The sequence below is a fragment of the Camelus bactrianus genome, chromosome 29 (assembly GCF_048773025.1).
Source record: "Camelus bactrianus isolate YW-2024 breed Bactrian camel chromosome 29, ASM4877302v1, whole genome shotgun sequence".
Classification (NCBI taxonomy): domain Eukaryota; kingdom Metazoa; phylum Chordata; class Mammalia; order Artiodactyla; family Camelidae; genus Camelus; species Camelus bactrianus.
Window position 1 is genome coordinate 594,793 of NC_133567.1, and position 26,776 is coordinate 621,568.

Sequence of the window (26,776 nt, forward strand, 5' to 3'; positions counted from 1 at the left end):
GGTCAGGCAACGGGGAGGGAAGCATCGGGGTGTATGTGGGGCACAGGTAGGCCAAGGCAGGATGCAGTGAGGGGCGCTGTGTGGGACCCAAGTAGGAAGGGAGGGGAGGGGTGCTTCAGGAGCCAGGGTCGGGCTATCCCCTCCCCCCACCTCCTGCCACCTCCCAAAGCAGCAGCTGAGTCCCTCCTGAGCTCCCTGTCGGACAGGCCCAGCTTTGGCATCTGCGTCCTTGCCCCAACTTGCTACACGGCTCCCCTCATCTGGAGCCCCCGGCCCACTTTTCTTTCCCACCACAGACTGAATGCATCTTTGGACATGTGGCTGGCTCTGGGATGAAATGTTTCCAGGGCACTTCATTGGCACTCTTAACTCGTGTCATAACACACTGAATTGTTTTATAAGTACGTTTAGAAATAGCTCATTCACAAGAATATCAAACTTCCTCACTCTTGGTCAACATTGACAGATTGTAATTTAGCTTAGCATGTTATACATACTCCAGTTAAGTATTTTTCCCCCTTTGTCTGTGATCGTCTACAGATAAAACTGGCCTGCTAGTAGCTGAGAGTCCATCTCTGCCTTGGCTCTTTCATTTTTCCTGAACTTCCCGTGTGGGATAATTTCTCATATTGCTTTCCCTGATCCTAACTTACTTATTATAATTAAGCGGGGTGTAGGAATAGGAATATAGTATAGTTATGAATGTACAATAACATATATTCCATTATTCTAAATTGATTTAAATTTACTTAAAAATTATAGTTGAAGATAGAGTGCCTCATTTGGAAGGGAAGGGGGTCTACAGAATATTTGCTTTTATAAAGGGGGTATTGGGTCCGAAATGATAGCTATGGCCATAAGTTAGCAACGTTTGCTAGGAACTGGGTTGATGTTAACTCTGCTAGTTCTGATCCATAGATCATAGTCCTCTGTAGATCTATGGTCTATTGTAGACTTTGTGTGTTAGGTGCAGCATTTATCACATTTTATGTACCGCATTATATATATGACATTCAGTAGCTTACCCTTCTAAATGAAAAGATAAAAGGACTATAGATGAGTAGATTCTTAGTGAGCTGTTCCCCGCCCTCTCCCATTCCCACTAATTTGGTTAGAGACAGCCAATACAGAAGATTCTTTAAACACGTGGATGAGGATAGAAACTCAATCCTTAACCATTACACAGTTTCAGGACTGACTTTAAATTAAATTTTAGGCTATCATTAGCAAGGTACCGCTATTCTCAGGTTTCTTTTATAGTCTCTTGTTTCGATGACCTTTTCGTACTTCGGTCTTTGCTTAATTTCATTCAGAGGTAGAAAATATGGTAATTTTTAACACCTCCTTTGTAATTCTGCAAATACAAAGGAAGTTTTAAAAAGGCAGATTTAAAAGAAAACAATTGATTTGATTCCAAAGCTGGTATTAACATATTTTAATGCAGAGGAAAGATAAGGAGCAAGATGAATCTGAAGGTTATAAGAGGCCCATCAAATTGACCTACATGAGCTCACAGAATTTACATGTTTCCTAAGGCCAAGGAACTGTTTCATGACCTTGAAGGGTATATTACTATTTCTATTTCAGTCCTTACATTTTCAAACATTGGAACTGCTCAGACTTGGTTCACTGCACAAACCAATCACTTAGAATGTTAAAGAGCATGACTTTGGCCTCCTGGAGACAGCTCTTCTGTGATTGAGCTCTCGTTTGCATGGCCTGTCTACCTTCCCTGTGAATTTTTTTTTCTTGTTTGTTTTTTTTTTTCCCCTTGTCAGCCTATATTGTGAATGCAACTGATAGAACAAACACCAACACCTAACACTGGAAACTCTCTCCTCTGAACTCATTTGAAACACATGCTGAGGTTCTCAATCGGCAAGTTTTATAAAATGTCCGAACGTTTTATTAGAGTTGGGAGTGATTGTTGGACTCATTATAATCACACAGGGAGCTTAAGAAAATACTAATGCCTCAGCCCCACCTTCAGAAATTCTGAATTAACTTGTCTGGGGAAGGCTGCAGGACCCTATGTTTTTAAAAAGTTTTCCAAGCAATTTGAATGTCCAGCCAATTGGAGAACCACTGGGCTAGTCCCATTCGATCAGATAAAAACAGAAATTCATATAGGATTGGACATAGCAAAGGGCACAAAACTAGACATCAGAATAGCTGAGACTAAACACTGACGGCGCCGGCCCTCCCCGCCCCGCAGAGGCCCGCGCGGCCTCCCTCCGCCGCGGGGACCCGGGGTGGCAGCCGCCGCAACCCCCGTCCTTCCCGCGCCCCGCGCCCTGCCGCCGCCGCCGCCGCCGCCGCCGCCGCCGCCCGCACTCACCTCAGGGGCGCAACCGGCACAGCCGGCCGTCGGCCTCGTTCCCGCCGAAGCGTCTCGGTGCGGTACTCACTGCGCGGGCCGGTTCTTCCCCGGCGGTCGCAGGGGGTTCAGGGGTGGGGGGGCGGGGAACGGCCGTCACACGAGCAACGAACCGAAGCGCCGCCTGGTGGCATTTTCCACAGGCCGGCGCCACCGCAGCCGCCTTGGGTCCGCACAGCCCCCTGCCGGCCGCAGCTCTTGCTGTCTCGCCCAGCCGACAAGCCTCCGCGGACAGGGGAGGGAGCCGCGGCGCGAGTCGGAGGCCGGGCGGGGGTATGCGCAGACTCTTTCCTCTGGGGACTGCGCGCATGCGCACCAGCTGGGCGGGACCCGCGGCCCCTGCGTGGGGGCGGGACCCGCGGCCGCTGCGAGGGGGCCGGCCCCGCCCAGGGGCGCTGGTCCGGCTCAGCCAATCGCGAGCGCCGGGTACCTCTTGGCGCGGGCGATTTGAATGGTTCGCGGCCGCCCGAGGTGGCGGCAGGTGGGCACGCCGCTGCCCTTTTGGGAGCTTCTCTGAGATCGGGAGGGGAACCCGCCCCTCGTCCTTTCGCCGGAGCCCCACCCTCCCCAGGCCGCGGGACTGGCGAAAAAAAAAACAGCTGGGAAAGTAAAACAACACTGACTTCAGGATAAAGGTTACCTCTTTGGATGCAAAGAAGGGAATGGGATAAAGAAAGCTGAAAAAGAAACTTCAAGCATTTGTATATGATTTGATTTCTTAAAAGAAAGATTTTTAAATGATAACATTTTGCCACAATGCTTCAATGTTTTGAAGAAATAAAATGTTAATATGTAATTTTATTACATAAAAACCCAAAATATAGCCATGCATATGCACACAGATATGCATATTTTATATGTAAACATAAACAACATGATTCAATGAATAAAATGATAGAGATTTTCTTTATCATTGAGCTTTATTCTTTTCCTGAACTTACGGGTATTCAGGTATTTCAGGGCTCCAGAGCTTGCCAGGAGACGCACATGTCCATGAAGGCCAGTCCCCAGCAGGGAAGCAGGATGGAGCCCCAGGTGCAGGTAGGTCACCGCACGATGGGGGTACTGGGGATGGTCGAAGGCAGGCAGGGAGGCTCGGGGTCAGGCAAAGGGGAGGGAAGCATCGGGGTGTATGTGGGGCACAGGTAGGCCAAGGCAGGATGCAGTGAGGGGCGCTGTGTGGGACCCAAGTAGGAAGGGAGGGGAGGGGTGCTTCAGGAGCCAGGGTCGGGCTATCCCCTCCCCCCACCTCCTGCCACCTCCCAAAGCAGCAGCTGAGTCCCTCCTGAGCTCCCTGTCGGACAGGCCCAGCTTTGGCATCTGCGTCCTTGCCCCAACTTGCTACACGGCTCCCCTCATCTGGAGCCCCCGGCCCACTTTTCTTTCCCACCACAGACTGAATGCATCTTTGGACATGTGGCTGGCTCTGGGATGAAATGTTTCCAGGGCACTTCATTGGCACTCTTAACTCGTGTCATAACACACTGAATTGTTTTATAAGTACGTTTAGAAATAGCTCATTCACAAGAATATCAAACTTCCTCACTCTTGGTCAACATTGACAGATTGTAATTTAGCTTAGCATGTTATACATACTCCAGTTAAGTATTTTTCCCCCTTTGTCTGTGATCGTCTACAGATAAAACTGGCCTGCTAGTAGCTGAGAGTCCATCTCTGCCTTGGCTCTTTCATTTTTCCTGAACTTCCCGTGTGGGATAATTTCTCATATTGCTTTCCCTGATCCTAACTTACTTATTATAATTAAGCGGGGTGTAGGAATAGGAATATAGTATAGTTATGAATGTACAATAACATATATTCCATTATTCTAAATTGATTTAAATTTACTTAAAAATTATAGTTGAAGATAGAGTGCCTCATTTGGAAGGGAAGGGGGTCTACAGAATATTTGCTTTTATAAAGGGGGTATTGGTTCCGAAATGATAGCTATGGCCATAAGTTAGCAACGTTTGCTAGGAACTGGGTTGATGTTAACTCTGCTAGTTCTGATCCATAGATCATAGTCCTTTGTAGATCTATGGTCTATTGTAGACTTTGTGTGTTAGGTGCAGCATTTATCACATTTTATGTACCGCATTATATATATGACATTCAGTAGCTTACCCTTCTAAATGAAAAGATAAAAGGACTATAGATGAGTAGATTCTTAGTGAGCTGTTCCCCGCCCTCTCCCATTCCCACTAATTTGGTTAGAGACAGCCAATACAGAAGATTCTTTAAACATGTGGATGAGGATAGAAACTCAATCCTTAACCATTACACAGTTTCAGGACTGACTTTAAATTAAATTTTAGGCTATCATTAGCAAGGTACCGCTATTCTCAGGTTTCTTTTATAGTCTCTTGTTTCGATGACCTTTTCGTACTTCGGTCTTTGCTTAATTTCATTCAGAGGTAGAAAATATGGTAATTTTTAACACCTCCTTTGTAATTCTGCAAATACAAAGGAAGTTTTAAAAAGGCAGATTTAAAAGAAAACAATTGATTTGATTCCAAAGCTGGTATTAACATATTTTAATGCAGAGGAAAGATAAGGAGCAAGATGAATCTTAAGGTTATAAGAGGCCCATCAAATTGACCTACATGAGCTCACAGAATTTACATGTTTCCTAAGGCCAAGGAACTGTTTCATGACCTTGAAGGGTATATTACTATTTCTATTTCAGTCCTTACATTTTCAAACATTGGAACTGCTCAGACTTGGTTCACTGCACAAACCAATCACTTAGAATGTTAAAGAGCATGACTTTGGCCTCCTGGAGACAGCTCTTCTGTGATTGAGCTCTCGTTTGCATGGCCTGTCTACCTTCCCTGTGAATTTTTTTTTCTTGTTTGTTTTTTTTTTTCCCCTTGTCAGCCTATATTGTGAATGCAACTGATAGAACAAACACCAACACCTAACACTGGAAACTCTCTCCTCTGAACTCATTTGAAACACATGCTGAGGTTCTCAATCGGCAAGTTTTATAAAATGTCCGAACGTTTTATTAGAGTTGGGAGTGATTGTTGGACTCATTATAATCACACAGGGAGCTTAAGAAAATACTAATGCCTCAGCCCCACCTTCAGAAATTCTGAATTAACTTGTCTGGGGAAGGCTGCAGGACCCTATGTTTTTAAAAAGTTTTCCAAGCAATTTGAATGTCCAGCCAATTGGAGAACCACTGGGCTAGTCCCATTCGATCAGATAAAAACAGAAATTCATATAGGATTGGACATAGCAAAGGGCACAAAACTAGACATCAGAATAGCTGAGACTAAACACTGACGGCGCCGGCCCTCCCCGCCCCGCAGAGGCCCGCGCGGCCTCCCTCCGCCGCGGGGACCCGGGGTGGCAGCCGCCGCAACCCCCGTCCTTCCCGCGCCCCGCGCCCTGCCGCCGCCGCCGCCGCCGCCGCCGCCGCCGCCCGCACTCACCTCAGGGGCGCAACCGGCACAGCCGGCCGTCGGCCTCGTTCCCGCCGAAGCGTCTCGGTGCGGTACTCACTGCGCGGGCCGGTTCTTCCCCGGCGGTCGCAGGGGGTTCAGGGGTGGGGGGGCGGGGAACGGCCGTCACACGAGCAACGAACCGAAGCGCCGCCTGGTGGCATTTTCCACAGGCCGGCGCCACCGCAGCCGCCTTGGGTCCGCACAGCCCCCTGCCGGCCGCAGCTCTTGCTGTCTCGCCCAGCCGACAAGCCTCCGCGGACAGGGGAGGGAGCCGCGGCGCGAGTCGGAGGCCGGGCGGGGGTATGCGCAGACTCTTTCCTCTGGGGACTGCGCGCATGCGCACCAGCGGGGCGGGACCCGCGGCCCCTGCGTGGGGGCGGGACCCGCGGCCGCTGCGAGGGGGCCGGCCCCGCCCAGGGGCGCTGGTCCGGCTCAGCCAATCGCGAGCGCCGGGTACCTCTTGGCGCGGGCGATTTGAATGGTTCGCGGCCGCCCGAGGTGGCGGCAGGTGGGCACGCCGCTGCCCTTTTGGGAGCTTCTCTGAGATCGGGAGGGGAACCCGCCCCTCGTCCTTTCGCCGGAGCCCCACCCTCCCCAGGCCGCGGGACTGGCGAAAAAAAAAACAGCTGGGAAAGTAAAACAACACTGACTTCAGGATAAAGGTTACCTCTTTGGATGCAAAGAAGGGAATGGGATAAAGAAAGCTGAAAAAGAAACTTCAAGCATTTGTATATGATTTGATTTCTTAAAAGAAAGATTTTTAAATGATAACATTTTGCCACAATGCTTCAATGTTTTGAAGAAATAAAATGTTAATATGTAATTTTATTACATAAAAACCCAAAATATAGCCATGCATATGCACACAGATATGCATATTTTATATGTAAACATAAACAACATGATTCAATGAATAAAATGATAGAGATTTTCTTTATCATTGAGCTTTATTCTTTTCCTGAACTTACGGGTATTCAGGTATTTCAGGGCTCCAGAGCTTGCCAGGAGACGCACATGTCCATGAAGGCCAGTCCCCAGCAGGGAAGCAGGATGGAGCCCCAGGTGCAGGTAGGTCACCGCACGATGGGGGTACTGGGGATGGTCGAAGGCAGGCAGGGAGGCTCGGGGTCAGGCAAAGGGGAGGGAAGCATCGGGGTGTATGTGGGGCACAGGTAGGCCAAGGCAGGATGCAGTGAGGGGCGCTGTGTGGGACCCAAGTAGGAAGGGAGGGGAGGGGTGCTTCAGGAGCCAGGGTCGGGCTATCGCCTCCCCCCACCTCCTGCCACCTCCCAAAGCAGCAGCTGAGTCCCTCCTGAGCTCCCTGTCGGACAGGCCCAGCTTTGGCATCTGCGTCCTTGCCCCAACTTGCTACACGGCTCCCCTCATCTGGAGCCCCCGGCCCACTTTTCTTTCCCACCACAGACTGAATGCATCTTTGGACATGTGGCTGGCTCTGGGATGAAATGTTTCCAGGGCACTTCATTGGCACTCTTAACTCGTGTCATAACACACTGAATTGTTTTATAAGTACGTTTAGAAATAGCTCATTCACAAGAATATCAAACTTCCTCACTCTTGGTCAACATTGACAGATTGTAATTTAGCTTAGCATGTTATACATACTCCAGTTAAGTATTTTTCCCCCTTTGTCTGTGATCGTCTACAGATAAAACTGGCCTGCTAGTAGCTGAGAGTCCATCTCTGCCTTGGCTCTTTCATTTTTCCTGAACTTCCCGTGTGGGATAATTTCTCATATTGCTTTCCCTGATCCTAACTTACTTATTATAATTAAGCGGGGTGTAGGAATAGGAATATAGTATAGTTATGAATGTACAATAACATATATTCCATTATTCTAAATTGATTTAAATTTACTTAAAAATTATAGTTGAAGATAGAGTGCCTCATTTGGAAGGGAAGGGGGTCTACAGAATATTTGCTTTTATAAAGGGGGTATTGGTTCCGAAATGATAGCTATGGCCATAAGTTAGCAACGTTTGCTAGGAACTGGGTTGATGTTAACTCTGCTAGTTCTGATCCATAGATCATAGTCCTTTGTAGATCTATGGTCTATTGTAGACTTTGTGTGTTAGGTGCAGCATTTATCACATTTTATGTACCGCATTATATATATGACATTCAGTAGCTTACCCTTCTAAATGAAAAGATAAAAGGACTATAGATGAGTAGATTCTTAGTGAGCTGTTCCCCGCCCTCTCCCATTCCCACTAATTTGGTTAGAGACAGCCAATACAGAAGATTCTTTAAACATGTGGATGAGGATAGAAACTCAATCCTTAACCATTACACAGTTTCAGGACTGACTTTAAATTAAATTTTAGGCTATCATTAGCAAGGTACCGCTATTCTCAGGTTTCTTTTATAGTCTCTTGTTTCGATGACCTTTTCGTACTTCGGTCTTTGCTTAATTTCATTCAGAGGTAGAAAATATGGTAATTTTTAACACCTCCTTTGTAATTCTGCAAATACAAAGGAAGTTTTAAAAAGGCAGATTTAAAAGAAAACAATTGATTTGATTCCAAAGCTGGTATTAACATATTTTAATGCAGAGGAAAGATAAGGAGCAAGATGAATCTTAAGGTTATAAGAGGCCCATCAAATTGACCTACATGAGCTCACAGAATTTACATGTTTCCTAAGGCCAAGGAACTGTTTCATGACCTTGAAGGGTATATTACTATTTCTATTTCAGTCATTACATTTTCAAACATTGGAACTGCTCAGACTTGGTTCACTGCACAAACCAATCACTTAGAATGTTAAAGAGCATGACTTTGGCCTCCTGGAGACAGCTCTTCTGTGATTGAGCTCTCGTTTGCATGGCCTGTCTACCTTCCCTGTGAATTTTTTTTTCTTGTTTGTTTTTTTTTTTTCCCCTTGTCAGCCTATATTGTGAATGCAACTGATAGAACAAACACCAACACCTAACACTGGAAACTCTCTCCTCTGAACTCATTTGAAACACATGCTGAGGTTCTCAATCGGCAAGTTTTATAAAATGTCCGAACGTTTTATTAGAGTTGGGAGTGATTGTTGGACTCATTATAATCACACAGGGAGCTTAAGAAAATACTAATGCCTCAGCCCCACCTTCAGAAATTCTGAATTAACTTGTCTGGGGAAGGCTGCAGGCCCCTATGTTTTTAAAAAGTTTTCCAAGCAATTTGAATGTCCAGCCAATTGGAGAACCACTGGGCTAGTCCCATTCGATCAGATAAAAACAGAAATTCATATAGGATTGGACATAGCAAAGGGCACAAAACTAGACATCAGAATAGCTGAGACTAAACACTGACGGCGCCGGCCCTCCCCGCCCCGCAGAGGCCCGCGCGGCCTCCCTCCGCCGCGGGGACCCGGGGTGGCAGCCGCCGCAACCCCCGTCCTTCCCGCGCCCCGCGCCCTGCCGCCGCCGCCGCCGCCGCCGCCGCCGCCGCCCGCACTCACCTCAGGGGCGCAACCGGCACAGCCGGCCGTCGGCCTCGTTCCCGCCGAAGCGTCTCGGTGCGGTACTCACTGCGCGGGCCGGTTCTTCCCCGGCGGTCGCAGGGGGTTCAGGGGTGGGGGGGCGGGGAACGGCCGTCACACGAGCAACGAACCGAAGCGCCGCCTGGTGGCATTTTCCACAGGCCGGCGCCACCGCAGCCGCCTTGGGTCCGCACAGCCCCCTGCCGGCCGCAGCTCTTGCTGTCTCGCCCAGCCGACAAGCCTCCGCGGACAGGGGAGGGAGCCGCGGCGCGAGTCGGAGGCCGGGCGGGGGTATGCGCAGACTCTTTCCTCTGGGGACTGCGCGCATGCGCACCAGCTGGGCGGGACCCGCGGCCCCTGCGTGGGGGCGGGACCCGCGGCCGCTGCGAGGGGGCCGGCCCCGCCCAGGGGCGCTGGTCCGGCTCAGCCAATCGCGAGCGCCGGGTACCTCTTGGCGCGGGCGATTTGAATGCTTCGCGGCCGCCCGAGGTGGCGGCAGGTGGGCACGCCGCTGCCCTTTTGGGAGCTTCTCTGAGATCGGGAGGGGAACCCGCCCCTCGTCCTTTCGCCGGAGCCCCACCCTCCCCAGGCCGCGGGACTGGCGAAAAAAAAAACAGCTGGGAAAGTAAAACAACACTGACTTCAGGATAAAGGTTACCTCTTTGGATGCAAAGAAGGGAATGGGATAAAGAAAGCTGAAAAAGAAACTTCAAGCATTTGTATATGATTTGATTTCTTAAAAGAAAGATTTTTAAATGCTAACATTATGCCACAATGCTTCAATGTTTTGAAGAAATAAAATGTTAATATGTAATTTTATTACATAAAAACCCAAAATATAGCCATGCATATGCACACAGATATGCATATTTTATATGTAAACATAAACAACATGATTCAATGAATAAAATGATAGAGATTTTCTTTATCATTGAGCTTTATTATTTTCCTGAACTTACGGGTATTCAGGTATTTCAGGGCTCCAGAGCTTGCCAGGAGACGCACATGTCCATGAAGGCCAGTCCCCAGCAGGGAAGCAGGATGGAGCCCCAGGTGCAGGTAGGTCACCGCACGATGGGGGTACTGGGGATGGTCGAAGGCAGGCAGGGAGGCTCGGGGTCAGGCAAAGGGGAGGGAAGCATCGGGGTGTATGTGGGGCACAGGTAGGCCAAGGCAGGATGCAGTGAGGGGCGCTGTGTGGGACCCAAGTAGGAAGGGAGGGGAGGGGTGCTTCAGGAGCCAGGGTCGGGCTATCCCCTCCCCCCACCTCCTGCCACCTCCCAAAGCAGCAGCTGAGTCCCTCCTGAGCTCCCTGTCGGACAGGCCCAGCTTTGGCATCTGCGTCCTTGCCCCAACTTGCTACACGGCTCCCCTCATCTGGAGCCCCCGGCCCACTTTTCTTTCCCACCACAGACTGAATGCATCTTTGGACATGTGGCTGGCTCTGGGATGAAATGTTTCCAGGGCACTTCATTGGCACTCTTAACTCGTGTCATAACACACTGAATTGTTTTATAAGTACGTTTAGAAATAGCTCATTCACAAGAATATCAAACTTCCTCACTCTTGGTCAACATTGACAGATTGTAATTTAGCTTAGCATGTTATACATACTCCAGTTAAGTATTTTTCCCCCTTTGTCTGTGATCGTCTACAGATAAAACTGGCCTGCTAGTAGCTGAGAGTCCATCTCTGCCTTGGCTCTTTCATTTTTCCTGAACTTCCCGTGTGGGATAATTTCTCATATTGCTTTCCCTGATCCTAACTTACTTATTATAATTAAGCGGGGTGTAGGAATAGGAATATAGTATAGTTATGAATGTACAATAACATATATTCCATTATTCTAAATTGATTTAAATTTACTTAAAAATTATAGTTGAAGATAGAGTGCCTCATTTGGAAGGGAAGGGGGTCTACAGAATATTTGCTTTTATAAAGGGGGTATTGGTTCCGAAATGATAGCTATGGCCATAAGTTAGCAACGTTTGCTAGGAACTGGGTTGATGTTAACTCTGCTAGTTCTGATCCATAGATCATAGTCCTTTGTAGATCTATGGTCTATTGTAGACTTTGTGTGTTAGGTGCAGCATTTATCACATTTTATGTACCGCATTATATATATGACATTCAGTAGCTTACCCTTCTAAATGAAAAGATAAAAGGACTATAGATGAGTAGATTCTTAGTGAGCTGTTCCCCGCCCTCTCCCATTCCCACTAATTTGGTTAGAGACAGCCAATACAGAAGATTCTTTAAACATGTGGATGAGGATAGAAACTCAATCCTTAACCATTACACAGTTTCAGGACTGACTTTAAATTAAATTTTAGGCTATCATTAGCAAGGTACCGCTATTCTCAGGTTTCTTTTATAGTCTCTTGTTTCGATGACCTTTTCGTACTTCGGTCTTTGCTTAATTTCATTCAGAGGTAGAAAATATGGTAATTTTTAACACCTCCTTTGTAATTCTGCAAATACAAAGGAAGTTTTAAAAAGGCAGATTTAAAAGAAAACAATTGATTTGATTCCAAAGCTGGTATTAACATATTTTAATGCAGAGGAAAGATAAGGAGCAAGATGAATCTTAAGGTTATAAGAGGCCCATCAAATTGACCTACATGAGCTCACAGAATTTACATGTTTCCTAAGGCCAAGGAACTGTTTCATGACCTTGAAGGGTATATTACTATTTCTATTTCAGTCATTACATTTTCAAACATTGGAACTGCTCAGACTTGGTTCACTGCACAAACCAATCACTTAGAATGTTAAAGAGCATGACTTTGGCCTCCTGGAGACAGCTCTTCTGTGATTGAGCTCTCGTTTGCATGGCCTGTCTACCTTCCCTGTGAATTTTTTTTTCTTGTTTGTTTTTTTTTTTTCCCCTTGTCAGCCTATATTGTGAATGCAACTGATAGAACAAACACCAACACCTAACACTGGAAACTCTCTCCTCTGAACTCATTTGAAACACATGCTGAGGTTCTCAATCGGCAAGTTTTATAAAATGTCCGAACGTTTTATTAGAGTTGGGAGTGATTGTTGGACTCATTATAATCACACAGGGAGCTTAAGAAAATACTAATGCCTCAGCCCCACCTTCAGAAATTCTGAATTAACTTGTCTGGGGAAGGCTGCAGGCCCCTATGTTTTTAAAAAGTTTTCCAAGCAATTTGAATGTCCAGCCAATTGGAGAACCACTGGGCTAGTCCCATTCGATCAGATAAAAACAGAAATTCATATAGGATTGGACATAGCAAAGGGCACAAAACTAGACATCAGAATAGCTGAGACTAAACACTGACGGCGCCGGCCCTCCCCGCCCCGCAGAGGCCCGCGCGGCCTCCCTCCGCCGCGGGGACCCGGGGTGGCAGCCGCCGCAACCCCCGTCCTTCCCGCGCCCCGCGCCCTGCCGCCGCCGCCGCCGCCGCCGCCGCCGCCGCCCGCACTCACCTCAGGGGCGCAACCGGCACAGCCGGCCGTCGGCCTCGTTCCCGCCGAAGCGTCTCGGTGCGGTACTCACTGCGCGGGCCGGTTCTTCCCCGGCGGTCGCAGGGGGTTCAGGGGTGGGGGGGCGGGGAACGGCCGTCACACGAGCAACGAACCGAAGCGCCGCCTGGTGGCATTTTCCACAGGCCGGCGCCACCGCAGCCGCCTTGGGTCCGCACAGCCCCCTGCCGGCCGCAGCTCTTGCTGTCTCGCCCAGCCGACAAGCCTCCGCGGACAGGGGAGGGAGCCGCGGCGCGAGTCGGAGGCCGGGCGGGGGTATGCGCAGACTCTTTCCTCTGGGGACTGCGCGCATGCGCACCAGCGGGGCGGGACCCGCGGCCCCTGCGTGGGGGCGGGACCCGCGGCCGCTGCGAGGGGGCCGGCCCCGCCCAGGGGCGCTGGTCCGGCTCAGCCAATCGCGAGCGCCGGGTACCTCTTGGCGCGGGCGATTTGAATGCTTCGCGGCCGCCCGAGGTGGCGGCAGGTGGGCACGCCGCTGCCCTTTTGGGAGCTTCTCTGAGATCGGGAGGGGAACCCGCCCCTCGTCCTTTCGCCGGAGCCCCACCCTCCCCAGGCCGCGGGACTGGCGAAAAAAAAAACAGCTGGGAAAGTAAAACAACACTGACTTCAGGATAAAGGTTACCTCTTTGGATGCAAAGAAGGGAATGGGATAAAGAAAGCTGAAAAAGAAACTTCAAGCATTTGTATATGATTTGATTTCTTAAAAGAAAGATTTTTAAATGCTAACATTTTGCCACAATGCTTCAATGTTTTGAAGAAATAAAATGTTAATATGTAATTTTATTACATAAAAACCCAAAATATAGCCATGCATATGCACACAGATATGCATATTTTATATGTAAACATAAACAACATGATTCAATGAATAAAATGATAGAGATTTTCTTTATCATTGAGCTTTATTCTTTTCCTGAACTTACGGGTATTCAGGTATTTCAGGGCTCCAGAGCTTGCCAGGAGACGCACATGTCCATGAAGGCCAGTCCCCAGCAGGGAAGCAGGATGGAGCCCCAGGTGCAGGTAGGTCACCGCACGATGGGGGTACTGGGGATGGTCGAAGGCAGGCAGGGAGGCTCGGGGTCAGGCAAAGGGGAGGGAAGCATCGGGGTGTATGTGGGGCACAGGTAGGCCAAGGCAGGATGCAGTGAGGGGCGCTGTGTGGGACCCAAGTAGGAAGGGAGGGGAGGGGTGCTTCAGGAGCCAGGGTCGGGCTATCCCCTCCCCCCACCTCCTGCCACCTCCCAAAGCAGCAGCTGAGTCCCTCCTGAGCTCCCTGTCGGACAGGCCCAGCTTTGGCATCTGCGTCCTTGCCCCAACTTGCTACACGGCTCCCCTCATCTGGAGCCCCCGGCCCACTTTTCTTTCCCACCACAGACTGAATGCATCTTTGGACATGTGGCTGGCTCTGGGATGAAATGTTTCCAGGGCACTTCATTGGCACTCTTAACTCGTGTCATAACACACTGAATTGTTTTATAAGTACGTTTAGAAATAGCTCATTCACAAGAATATCAAACTTCCTCACTCTTGGTCAACATTGACAGATTGTAATTTAGCTTAGCATGTTATACATACTCCAGTTAAGTATTTTTCCCCCTTTGTCTGTGATCGTCTACAGATAAAACTGGCCTGCTAGTAGCTGAGAGTCCATCTCTGCCTTGGCTCTTTCATTTTTCCTGAACTTCCCGTGTGGGATAATTTCTCATATTGCTTTCCCTGATCCTAACTTACTTATTATAATTAAGCGGGGTGTAGGAATAGGAATATAGTATAGTTATGAATGTACAATAACATATATTCCATTATTCTAAATTGATTTAAATTTACTTAAAAATTATAGTTGAAGATAGAGTGCCTCATTTGGAAGGGAAGGGGGTCTACAGAATATTTGCTTTTATAAAGGGGGTATTGGTTCCGAAATGATAGCTATGGCCATAAGTTAGCAACGTTTGCTAGGAACTGGGTTGATGTTAACTCTGCTAGTTCTGATCCATAGATCATAGTCCTTTGTAGATCTATGGTCTATTGTAGACTTTGTGTGTTAGGTGCAGCATTTATCACATTTTATGTACCGCATTATATATATGACATTCAGTAGCTTACCCTTCTAAATGAAAAGATAAAAGGACTATAGATGAGTAGATTCTTAGTGAGCTGTTCCCCGCCCTCTCCCATTCCCACTAATTTGGTTAGAGACAGCCAATACAGAAGATTCTTTAAACATGTGGATGAGGATAGAAACTCAATCCTTAACCATTACACAGTTTCAGGACTGACTTTAAATTAAATTTTAGGCTATCATTAGCAAGGTACCGCTATTCTCAGGTTTCTTTTATAGTCTCTTGTTTCGATGACCTTTTCGTACTTCGGTCTTTGCTTAATTTCATTCAGAGGTAGAAAATATGGTAATTTTTAACACCTCCTTTGTAATTCTGCAAATACAAAGGAAGTTTTAAAAAGGCAGATTTAAAAGAAAACAATTGATTTGATTCCAAAGCTGGTATTAACATATTTTAATGCAGAGGAAAGATAAGGAGCAAGATGAATCTTAAGGTTATAAGAGGCCCATCAAATTGACCTACATGAGCTCACAGAATTTACATGTTTCCTAAGGCCAAGGAACTGTTTCATGACCTTGAAGGGTATATTACTATTTCTATTTCAGTCATTACATTTTCAAACATTGGAACTGCTCAGACTTGGTTCACTGCACAAACCAATCACTTAGAATGTTAAAGAGCATGACTTTGGCCTCCTGGAGACAGCTCTTCTGTGATTGAGCTCTCGTTTGCATGGCCTGTCTACCTTCCCTGTGAATTTTTTTTTCTTGTTTGTTTTTTTTTTTTCCCCTTGTCAGCCTATATTGTGAATGCAACTGATAGAACAAACACCAACACCTAACACTGGAAACTCTCTCCTCTGAACTCATTTGAAACACATGCTGAGGTTCTCAATCGGCAAGTTTTATAAAATGTCCGAACGTTTTATTAGAGTTGGGAGTGATTGTTGGACTCATTATAATCACACAGGGAGCTTAAGAAAATACTAATGCCTCAGCCCCACCTTCAGAAATTCTGAATTAACTTGTCTGGGGAAGGCTGCAGGCCCCTATGTTTTTAAAAAGTTTTCCAAGCAATTTGAATGTCCAGCCAATTGGAGAACCACTGGGCTAGTCCCATTCGATCAGATAAAAACAGAAATTCATATAGGATTGGACATAGCAAAGGGCACAAAACTAGACATCAGAATAGCTGAGACTAAACACTGACGGCGCCGGCCCTCCCCGCCCCGCAGAGGCCCGCGCGGCCTCCCTCCGCCGCGGGGACCCGGGGTGGCAGCCGCCGCAACCCCCGTCCTTCCCGCGCCCCGCGCCCTGCCGCCGCCGCCGCCGCCGCCGCCGCCGCCGCCCGCACTCACCTCAGGGGCGCAACCGGCACAGCCGGCCGTCGGCCTCGTTCCCGCCGAAGCGTCTCGGTGCGGTACTCACTGCGCGGGCCGGTTCTTCCCCGGCGGTCGCAGGGGGTTCAGGGGTGGGGGGGCGGGGAACGGCCGTCACACGAGCAACGAACCGAAGCGCCGCCTGGTGGCATTTTCCACAGGCCGGCGCCACCGCAGCCGCCTTGGGTCCGCACAGCCCCCTGCCGGCCGCAGCTCTTGCTGTCTCGCCCAGCCGACAAGCCTCCGCGGACAGGGGAGGGAGCCGCGGCGCGAGTCGGAGGCCGGGCGGGGGTATGCGCAGACTCTTTCCTCTGGGGACTGCGCGCATGCGCACCAGCTGGGCGGGACCCGCGGCCCCTGCGTGGGGGCGGGACCCGCGGCCGCTGCGAGGGGGCCGGCCCCGCCCAGGGGCGCTGGTCCGGCTCAGCCAATCGCGAGCGCCGGGTACCTCTTGGCGCGGGCGATTTGAATGCTTCGCGGCCGCCCGAGGTGGCGGCAGGTGGGCACGCCGCTGCCCTTTTGGGAGCTTCTCTGAGATCGGGAGGGGAACCCGCCCCTCGTCCTTTCGCCGGAGCCCCACCCTCCCCAGGCCGCGGGACTGGCGAAAAAAAAAACAGCTGGGAAAGTAAAACAACACTGACTTCAGGATAAAGGTTACCTCTTTGGATGCAAAGAAGGGAATGGGATAAAGAAAGCTGAAAAAGAAACTTCAAGCATTTGTATATGATTTGATTTCTTAAAAGAAAGATTTTTAAATGCTAACATTATGCCACAATGCTTCAATGTTTTGAAGAAATAAAATGTTAATATGTAATTTTATTACATAAAAACCCAAAATATAGCCATGCATATGCACACAGATATGCATATTTTATATGTAAACATAAACAACATGATTCAATGAATAAAATGATAGAGATTTTCTTTATCATTGAGCTTTATTATTTTCCTGAACTTACGGGTATTCAGGTATTTCAGGGCTCCAGAGCTTGCCAGGAGACGCACATGTCCATGAAGGCCAGTCCCCAGCAGGGAAGCAGGATGGAGCCCCAGGTGCAGGTAGGTCACCGCACGATGGGGGTACTGGGGATGGTCGAAGGCAGGCAGGGAGGCTCGGGGTCAGGCAAAGGGGAGGGAAGCATCGGGGTGTATGTGGGGCACAGGTAGGCCAAGGCAGGATGCAGTGAGGGGCGCTGTGTGGGACCCAAGTAGGAAGGGAGGGGAGGGGTGCTTCAGGAGCCAGGGTCGGGCTATCCCCTCCCCCCACCTCCTGCCACCTCCCAAAGCAGCAGCTGAGTCCCTCCTGAGCTCCCTGTCGGACAGGCCCAGCTTTGGCATCTGCGTCCTTGCCCCAACTTGCTACACGGCTCCCCTCATCTGGAGCCCCCGGCCCACTTTTCTTTCCCACCACAGACTGAATGCATCTTTGGACATGTGGCTGGCTCTGGGATGAAATGTTTCCAGGGCACTTCATTGGCACTCTTAACTCGTGTCATAACACACTGAATTGTTTTATAAGTACGTTTAGAAATAGCTCATTCACAAGAATATCAAACTTCCTCACTCTTGGTCAACATTGACAGATTGTAATTTAGCTTAGCATGTTATACATACTCCAGTTAAGTATTTTTCCCCCTTTGTCTGTGATCGTCTACAGATAAAACTGGCCTGCTAGTAGCTGAGAGTCCATCTCTGCCTTGGCTCTTTCATTTTTCCTGAACTTCCCGTGTGGGATAATTTCTCATATTGCTTTCCCTGATCCTAACTTACTTATTATAATTAAGCGGGGTGTAGGAATAGGAATATAGTATAGTTATGAATGTACAATAACATATATTCCATTATTCTAAATTGATTTAAATTTACTTAAAAATTATAGTTGAAGATAGAGTGCCTCATTTGGAAGGGAAGGGGGTCTACAGAATATTTGCTTTTATAAAGGGGGTATTGGGTCCGAAATGATAGCTATGGCCATAAGTTAGCAACGTTTGCTAGGAACTGGGTTGATGTTAACTCTGCTAGTTCTGATCCATAGATCATAGTCCTTTGTAGATCTATGGTCTATTGTAGACTTTGTGTGTTAGGTGCAGCATTTATCACATTTTATGTACCGCATTATATATATGACATTCAGTAGCTTACCCTTCTAAATGAAAAGATAAAAGGACTATAGATGAGTAGATTCTTAGTGAGCTGTTCCCCGCCCTCTCCCATTCCCACTAATTTGGTTAGAGACAGCCAATACAGAAGATTCTTTAAACATGTGGATGAGGATAGAAACTCAATCCTTAACCATTACACAGTTTCAGGACTGACTTTAAATTAAATTTTAGGCTATCATTAGCAAGGTACCGCTATTCTCAGGTTTCTTTTATAGTCTCTTGTTTCGATGACCTTTTCGTACTTCGGTCTTTGCTTAATTTCATTCAGAGGTAGAAAATATGGTAATTTTTAACACCTCCTTTGTAATTCTGCAAATACAAAGGAAGTTTTAAAAAGGCAGATTTAAAAGAAAACAATTGATTTGATTCCAAAGCTGGTATTAACATATTTTAATGCAGAGGAAAGATAAGGAGCAAGATGAATCTTAAGGTTATAAGAGGCCCATCAAATTGACCTACATGAGCTCACAGAATTTACATGTTTCCTAAGGCCAAGGAACTGTTTCATGACCTTGAAGGGTATATTACTATTTCTATTTCAGTCATTACATTTTCAAACATTGGAACTGCTCAGACTTGGTTCACTGCACAAACCAATCACTTAGAATGTTAAAGAGCATGACTTTGGCCTCCTGGAGACAGCTCTTCTGTGATTGAGCTCTCGTTTGCATGGCCTGTCTACCTTCCCTGTGAATTTTTTTTTCTTGTTTGTTTTTTTTTTTTCCCCTTGTCAGCCTATATTGTGAATGCAACTGATAGAACAAACACCAACACCTAACACTGGAAACTCTCTCCTCTGAACTCATTTGAAACACATGCTGAGGTTCTCAATCGGCAAGTTTTATAAAATGTCCGAACGTTTTATTAGAGTTGGGAGTGATTGTTGGACTCATTATAATCACACAGGGAGCTTAAGAAAATACTAATGCCTCAGCCCCACCTTCAGAAATTCTGAATTAACTTGTCTGGGGAAGGCTGCAGGCCCCTATGTTTTTAAAAAGTTTTCCAAGCAATTTGAATGTCCAGCCAATTGGAGAACCACTGGGCTAGTCCCATTCGATCAGATAAAAACAGAAATTCATATAGGATTGGACATAGCAAAGGGCACAAAACTAGACATCAGAATAGCTGAGACTAAACACTGACGGCGCCGGCCCTCCCCGCCCCGCAGAGGCCCGCGCGGCCTCCCTCCGCCGCGGGGACCCGGGGTGGCAGCCGCCGCAACCCCCGTCCTTCCCGCGCCCCGCGCCCTGCCGCCGCCGCCGCCGCCGCCGCCGCCGCCGCCCGCACTCACCTCAGGGGCGCAACCGGCACAGCCGGCCGTCGGCCTCGTTCCCGCCGAAGCGTCTCGGTGCGGTACTCACTGCGCGGGCCGGTTCTTCCCCGGCGGTCGCAGGGGGTTCAGGGGTGGGGGGGCGGGGAACGGCCGTCACACGAGCAACGAACCGAAGCGCCGCCTGCTGGCATTTTCCACAGGCCGGCGCCACCGCAGCCGCCTTGGGTCCGCACAGCCCCCTGCCGGCCGCAGCTCTTGCTGTCTCGCCCAGCCGACAAGCCTCCGCGGACAGGGGAGGGAGCCGCGGCGCGAGTCGGAGGCCGGGCGGGGGTATGCGCAGACTCTTTCCTCTGGGGACTGCGCGCATGCGCACCAGCTGGGCGGGACCCGCGGCCCCTGCGTGGGGGCGGGACCCGCGGCCGCTGCGAGGGGGCCGGCCCCGCCCAGGGGCGCTGGTCCGGCTCAGCCAATCGCGAGCGCCGGGTACCTCTTGGCGCGGGCGATTTGAATGCTTCGCGGCCGCCCGAGGTGGCGGCAGGTGGGCACGCCGCTGCCCTTTTGGGAGCTTCTCTGAGATCGGGAGGGGAACCCGCCCCTCGTCCTTTCGCCGGAGCCCCACCCTCCCCAGGCCGCGGGACTGGCGAAAAAAAAAACAGCTGGGAAAGTAAAACAACACTGACTTCAGGATAAAGGTTACCTCTTTGGATGCAAAGAAGGGAATGGGATAAAGAAAGCTGAAAAAGAAACTTCAAGCATTTGTATATGATTTGATTTCTTAAAAGAAAGATTTTTAAATGCTAACATTATGCCACAATGCTTCAATGTTTTGAAGAAATAAAATGTTAATATGTAATTTTATTACATAAAAACCCAAAATATAGCCATGCATATGCACACAGATATGCATATTTTATATGTAAACATAAACAACATGATTCAATGAATAAAATGATAGAGATTTTCTTTATCATTGAGCTTTATTATTTTCCTGAACTTACGGGTATTCAGGTATTTCAGGGCTCCAGAGCTTGCCAGGAGACGCACATGTCCATGAAGGCCAGTCCCCAGCAGGGAAGCAGGATGGAGCCCCAGGTGCAGGTAGGTCACCGCACGATGGGGGTACTGGGGATGGTCGAAGGCAGGCAGGGAGGCTCGGGGTCAGGCAACGGGGAGGGAAGCATCGGGGTGTATGTGGGGCACAGGTAGGCCAAGGCAGGATGCAGTGAGGGGCGCTGTGTGGGACCCAAGTAGGAAGGGAGGGGAGGGGTGCTTCAGGAGCCAGGGTCGGGCTATCCCCTCCCCCCACCTCCTGCCACCTCCCAAAGCAGCAGCTGAGTCCCTCCTGAGCTCCCTGTCGGACAGGCCCAGCTTTGGCATCTGCGTCCTTGCCCCAACTTGCTACACGGCTCCCCTCATCTGGAGCCCCCGGCCCACTTTTCTTTCCCACCACAGACTGAATGCATCTTTGGACATGTGGCTGGCTCTGGGATGAAATGTTTCCAGGGCACTTCATTGGCACTCTTAACTCGTGTCATAACACACTGAATTGTTTTATAAGTACGTTTAGAAATAGCTCATTCACAAGAATATCAAACTTCCTCACTCTTGGTCAACATTGACAGATTGTAATTTAGCTTAGCATGTTATACATACTCCAGTTAAGTATTTTTCCCCCTTTGTCTGTGATCGTCTACAGATAAAACTGGCCTGCTAGTAGCTGAGAGTCCATCTCTGCCTTGGCTCTTTCATTTTTCCTGAACTTCCCGTGTGGGATAATTTCTCATATTGCTTTCCCTGATCCTAACTTACTTATTATAATTAAGCGGGGTGTAGGAATAGGAATATAGTATAGTTATGAATGTACAATAACATATATTCCATTATTCTAAATTGATTTAAATTTACTTAAAAATTATAGTTGAAGATAGAGTGCCTCATTTGGAAGGGAAGGGGGTCTACAGAATATTTGCTTTTATAAAGGGGGTATTGGGTCCGAAATGATAGCTATGGCCATAAGTTAGCAACGTTTGCTAGGAACTGGGTTGATGTTAACTCTGCTAGTTCTGATCCATAGATCATAGTCCTTTGTAGATCTATGGTCTATTGTAGACTTTGTGTGTTAGGTGCAGCATTTATCACATTTTATGTACCGCATTATATATATGACATTCAGTAGCTTACCCTTCTAAATGAAAAGATAAAAGGACTATAGATGAGTAGATTCTTAGTGAGCTGTTCCCCGCCCTCTCCCATTCCCACTAATTTGGTTAGAGACAGCCAATACAGAAGATTCTTTAAACATGTGGATGAGGATAGAAACTCAATCCTTAACCATTACACAGTTTCAGGACTGACTTTAAATTAAATTTTAGGCTATCATTAGCAAGGTACCGCTATTCTCAGGTTTCTTTTATAGTCTCTTGTTTCGATGACCTTTTCGTACTTCGGTCTTTGCTTAATTTCATTCAGAGGTAGAAAATATGGTAATTTTTAACACCTCCTTTGTAATTCTGCAAATACAAAGGAAGTTTTAAAAAGGCAGATTTAAAAGAAAACAATTGATTTGATTCCAAAGCTGGTATTAACATATTTTAATGCAGAGGAAAGATAAGGAGCAAGATGAATCTTAAGGTTATAAGAGGCCCATCAAATTGACCTACATGAGCTCACAGAATTTACATGTTTCCTAAGGCCAAGGAACTGTTTCATGACCTTGAAGGGTATATTACTATTTCTATTTCAGTCATTACATTTTCAAACATTGGAACTGCTCAGACTTGGTTCACTGCACAAACCAATCACTTAGAATGTTAAAGAGCATGACTTTGGCCTCCTGGAGACAGCTCTTCTGTGATTGAGCTCTCGTTTGCATGGCCTGTCTACCTTCCCTGTGAATTTTTTTTTCTTGTTTGTTTTTTTTTTTTCCCCTTGTCAGCCTATATTGTGAATGCAACTGATAGAACAAACACCAACACCTAACACTGGAAACTCTCTCCTCTGAACTCATTTGAAACACATGCTGAGGTTCTCAATCGGCAAGTTTTATAAAATGTCCGAACGTTTTATTAGAGTTGGGAGTGATTGTTGGACTCATTATAATCACACAGGGAGCTTAAGAAAATACTAATGCCTCAGCCCCACCTTCAGAAATTCTGAATTAACTTGTCTGGGGAAGGCTGCAGGCCCCTATGTTTTTAAAAAGTTTTCCAAGCAATTTGAATGTCCAGCCAATTGGAGAACCACTGGGCTAGTCCCATTCGATCAGATAAAAACAGAAATTCATATAGGATTGGACATAGCAAAGGGCACAAAACTAGACATCAGAATAGCTGAGACTAAACACTGACGGCGCCGGCCCTCCCCGCCCCGCAGAGGCCCGCGCGGCCTCCCTCCGCCGCGGGGACCCGGGGTGGCAGCCGCCGCAACCCCCGTCCTTCCCGCGCCCCGCGCCCTGCCGCCGCCGCCGCCGCCGCCGCCGCCGCCGCCCGCACTCACCTCAGGGGCGCAACCGGCACAGCCGGCCGTCGGCCTCGTTCCCGCCGAAGCGTCTCGGTGCGGTACTCACTGCGCGGGCCGGTTCTTCCCCGGCGGTCGCAGGGGGTTCAGGGGTGGGGGGGCGGGGAACGGCCGTCACACGAGCAACGAACCGAAGCGCCGCCTGCTGGCATTTTCCACAGGCCGGCGCCACCGCAGCCGCCTTGGGTCCGCACAGCCCCCTGCCGGCCGCAGCTCTTGCTGTCTCGCCCAGCCGACAAGCCTCCGCGGACAGGGGAGGGAGCCGCGGCGCGAGTCGGAGGCCGGGCGGGGGTATGCGCAGACTCTTTCCTCTGGGGACTGCGCGCATGCGCACCAGCTGGGCGGGACCCGCGGCCCCTGCGTGGGGGCGGGACCCGCGGCCGCTGCGAGGGGGCCGGCCCCGCCCAGGGGCGCTGGTCCGGCTCAGCCAATCGCGAGCGCCGGGTACCTCTTGGCGCGGGCGATTTGAATGCTTCGCGGCCGCCCGAGGTGGCGGCAGGTGGGCACGCCGCTGCCCTTTTGGGAGCTTCTCTGAGATCGGGAGGGGAACCCGCCCCTCGTCCTTTCGCCGGAGCCCCACCCTCCCCAGGCCGCGGGACTGGCGAAAAAAAAAACAGCTGGGAAAGTAAAACAACACTGACTTCAGGATAAAGGTTACCTCTTTGGATGCAAAGAAGGGAATGGGATAAAGAAAGCTGAAAAAGAAACTTCAAGCATTTGTATATGATTTGATTTCTTAAAAGAAAGATTTTTAAATGCTAACATTATGCCACAATGCTTCAATGTTTTGAAGAAATAAAATGTTAATATGTAATTTTATTACATAAAAACCCAAAATATAGCCATGCATATGCACACAGATATGCATATTTTATATGTAAACATAAACAACATGATTCAATGAATAAAATGATAGAGATTTTCTTTATCATTGAGCTTTATTATTTTCCTGAACTTACGGGTATTCAGGTATTTCAGGGCTCCAGAGCTTGCCAGGAGACGCACATGTCCATGAAGGCCAGTCCCCAGCAGGGAAGCAGGATGGAGCCCCAGGTGCAGGTAGGTCACCGCACGATGGGGGTACTGGGGATGGTCGAAGGCAGGCAGGGAGGCTCGGGGTCAGGCAACGGGGAGGGAAGCATCGGGGTGTATGTGGGGCACAGGTAGGCCAAGGCAGGATGCAGTGAGGGGCGCTGTGTGGGACCCAAGTAGGAAGGGAGGGGAGGGGTGCTTCAGGAGCCAGGGTCGGGCTATCCCCTCCCCCCACCTCCTGCCACCTCCCAAAGCAGCAGCTGAGTCCCTCCTGAGCTCCCTGTCGGACAGGCCCAGCTTTGGCATCTGCGTCCTTGCCCCAACTTGCTACACGGCTCCCCTCATCTGGAGCCCCCGGCCCACTTTTCTTTCCCACCACAGACTGAATGCATCTTTGGACATGTGGCTGGCTCTGGGATGAAATGTTTCCAGGGCACTTCATTGGCACTCTTAACTCGTGTCATAACACACTGAATTGTTTTATAAGTACGTTTAGAAATAGCTCATTCACAAGAATATCAAACTTCCTCACTCTTGGTCAACATTGACAGATTGTAATTTAGCTTAGCATGTTATACATACTCCAGTTAAGTATTTTTCCCCCTTTGTCTGTGATCGTCTACAGATAAAACTGGCCTGCTAGTAGCTGAGAGTCCATCTCTGCCTTGGCTCTTTCATTTTTCCTGAACTTCCCGTGTGGGATAATTTCTCATATTGCTTTCCCTGATCCTAACTTACTTATTATAATTAAGCGGGGTGTAGGAATAGGAATATAGTATAGTTATGAATGTACAATAACATATATTCCATTATTCTAAATTGATTTAAATTTACTTAAAAATTATAGTTGAAGATAGAGTGCCTCATTTGGAAGGGAAGGGGGTCTACAGAATATTTGCTTTTATAAAGGGGGTATTGGGTCCGAAATGATAGCTATGGCCATAAGTTAGCAACGTTTGCTAGGAACTGGGTTGATGTTAACTCTGCTAGTTCTGATCCATAGATCATAGTCCTTTGTAGATCTATGGTCTATTGTAGACTTTGTGTGTTAGGTGCAGCATTTATCACATTTTATGTACCGCATTATATATATGACATTCAGTAGCTTACCCTTCTAAATGAAAAGATAAAAGGACTATAGATGAGTAGATTCTTAGTGAGCTGTTCCCCGCCCTCTCCCATTCCCACTAATTTGGTTAGAGACAGCCAATACAGAAGATTCTTTAAACATGTGGATGAGGATAGAAACTCAATCCTTAACCATTACACAGTTTCAGGACTGACTTTAAATTAAATTTTAGGCTATCATTAGCAAGGTACCGCTATTCTCAGGTTTCTTTTATAGTCTCTTGTTTCGATGACCTTTTCGTACTTCGGTCTTTGCTTAATTTCATTCAGAGGTAGAAAATATGGTAATTTTTAACACCTCCTTTGTAATTCTGCAAATACAAAGGAAGTTTTAAAAAGGCAGATTTAAAAGAAAACAATTGATTTGATTCCAAAGCTGGTATTAACATATTTTAATGCAGAGGAAAGATAAGGAGCAAGATGAATCTTAAGGTTATAAGAGGCCCATCAAATTGACCTACATGAGCTCACAGAATTTACATGTTTCCTAAGGCCAAGGAACTGTTTCATGACCTTGAAGGGTATATTACTATTTCTATTTCAGTCATTACATTTTCAAACATTGGAACTGCTCAGACTTGGTTCACTGCACAAACCAATCACTTAGAATGTTAAAGAGCATGACTTTGGCCTCCTGGAGACAGCTCTTCTGTGATTGAGCTCTCGTTTGCATGGCCTGTCTACCTTCCCTGTGAATTTTTTTTTCTTGTTTGTTTTTTTTTTTCCCCTTGTCAGCCTATATTGTGAATGCAACTGATAGAACAAACACCAACACCTAACACTGGAAACTCTCTCCTCTGAACTCATTTGAAACACATGCTGAGGTTCTCAATCGGCAAGTTTTATAAAATGTCCGAACGTTTTATTAGAGTTGGGAGTGATTGTTGGACTCATTATAATCACACAGGGAGCTTAAGAAAATACTAATGCCTCAGCCCCACCTTCAGAAATTCTGAATTAACTTGTCTGGGGAAGACTGCAGGCCCCCACGTTTTTAAAAAGTTTTCCAAGCAATTTGAATGTCCAGCCAATTGGAGAACCACTGGGCTAGTCCCATTCGATCAGATAAAAACAGAAATTCATATAGGATTGGACATAGCAAAGGGCACAAAACTAGACATCAGAATAGCTGAGACTAAACACTGACGGCGCCGGCCCTCCCCGCCCCGCAGAGGCCCGCGCGGCCTCCCTCCGCCGCGGGGACCCGGGGTGGCAGCCGCCGCAACCCCCGTCCTTCCCGCGCCCCGCGCCCTGCCGCCACCGCCGCCGCCGCCGCCGCCGCCGCCGCCGCCGCCGCCCGCACTCACCTCAGGGGCGCAACCGGCACAGCCGGCCGTCGGCCTCGTTCCCGCCGAAGCGTCTCGGTGCGGTACTCACTGCGCGGGCCGGTTCTTCC